Raw genomic sequence first — 1,408 nt, 5'->3', positions numbered from 1 at the left:
TTTTCGATTAGATATCATAACTTTTTGTCAATACACACCAACAAACTATAGCAAGTAAGAAAGTGACACTCGATACTAACCCACATTAGCTTTAGGATCGCAACCCTATTATTCACAACAGACCTTTACTTTTCAGAATCAACCAGATTTTTTAAATATATGGTGGCAGTTTTTCCTCTCTAAAACAATGTTAATAGCTTCCTTTATAGTAACGCCATGGAATTTAGGTTAACAGTTTCTTGTCATCGCCCCTGTGTAATCGGTACAGCCGTATGAAGCATAATCATTTATGCTTTGCTTAAGCTAATATCACGTGACGCTAAACGCTCTTAATTAGGATAATTTCAGTAAATTTGTACTGAAAAGTTCGCAATGAAGAATAACCGTACAGTCGTATTATTCTTTTCAATACTTGAGCTAGAAACTGCTAATCTAGTTTGCTTGGCCTAACCAATACTTGTGTATCTGCACGTCCTTTCACCTTATATTTTTGCTGCTCTAAATCATCCATCTTTAATCGGAGTGGCAAAAAACTAAAAACGGTCCACTTTTACTCTTAGTTGAAGCTGTAGTAAAAATGTTAGACCGATAGCTCACGTGACTTTTTGCGTAGCCGTGCGCAAACATTTTCGTCAAATTTGAGCAGTTTTTGTTGAATAACTTTGCACAGGTGGCTTATATTTAAATCCAATGATACTCCTAATAGTAGTTTGTAAAGACCTATCAGTGACCAAATTAAAAATAAAATCCATAAAAGTTAAGTATGTTTTTCTATCAAATAGTTTCCGTACTTATGGTACGAGGCCCGGCATGTCCAGGTCGCTAGGGCGCTCCACTCGCAATCTGAGGGTCGCGGGTTCGAATCCCCGTCATACCAGACATGTTCGCCCTTTCAGCCTGTAATGTAGCCCAAGAGTTGGCGGTGCTGCCTTCCCTATAGTCTTACACTGCTAAATTAGGGACGGCTAGCGCAGATAGCCCTCGTGTAGCTCGAAATTAAAAAACTTATGGAACGACGAAAGATAAAAAGACAAAAAACTCAATCAAAATTGGAGATGTTATATCTCAGGCATTTCTTAATGGATTGCCTTGAAATTTGATCCGTGATATAAGAGTCCAGTAGAGCACACCCACTGAACATATGTGATAGTTTGGATTAGCACAGTCCGAGATGCAGAAGATGGAAAATCGCTAAACTATCACTCCTGTTAATAATACACAGTGTGTCCTGCAGCAGGTTGTTTTAATCGCACTACACACTACCGTGTGTCTTGATCTCGCGTATCTATCTGTCTATCTGTATAAACATGTAGTCAGCCAACGCGCACATATATACACGCATTTATCTTTATCTGTGTAAACACTTAGTCAGCAAACAGAGATATATATATATATATATATATATATA

This window comes from Limulus polyphemus, unplaced genomic scaffold (genome assembly GCF_000517525.1).
Source record: "Limulus polyphemus unplaced genomic scaffold, Limulus_polyphemus-2.1.2 Scaffold1280, whole genome shotgun sequence".
Lineage (NCBI taxonomy): Eukaryota > Metazoa > Arthropoda > Merostomata > Xiphosura > Limulidae > Limulus > Limulus polyphemus.
This window is presented reverse-complemented; position numbering follows the sequence as displayed.